This window comes from Trachymyrmex septentrionalis, unplaced genomic scaffold, assembly GCF_001594115.1.
Source record: "Trachymyrmex septentrionalis isolate Tsep2-gDNA-1 unplaced genomic scaffold, Tsep1.0 scaffold70, whole genome shotgun sequence".
Taxonomy (NCBI): Eukaryota; Metazoa; Arthropoda; class Insecta; order Hymenoptera; family Formicidae; genus Trachymyrmex; species Trachymyrmex septentrionalis.
The window spans coordinates 1973127-1973393 of record NW_017305885.1 but is presented as its reverse complement, the minus strand read 5'-3'; positions in this window follow the sequence as shown (position 1 = coordinate 1973393).

Sequence of the window (267 nt, the reverse complement as noted above, 5' to 3'; positions counted from 1 at the left end):
TATATATATATATATATACATATATACAAAATATATTAATTTATTTCTACTTTCAAATTAAGATCTAAAGAAGTATACTTTACCGTTAAAGACATCGGGACAAAAAAATTTTATAAAGACATATACGGAAAATATAAATTCTATTAATTAAAAGATATGTGGCTACACTATCATTCTTTAGTGTTCGTCATTTATGATACACGTACTATATAAAATAAATATACGTTTTGTACACATATATTCTATAACTATACTTTATTATTATAT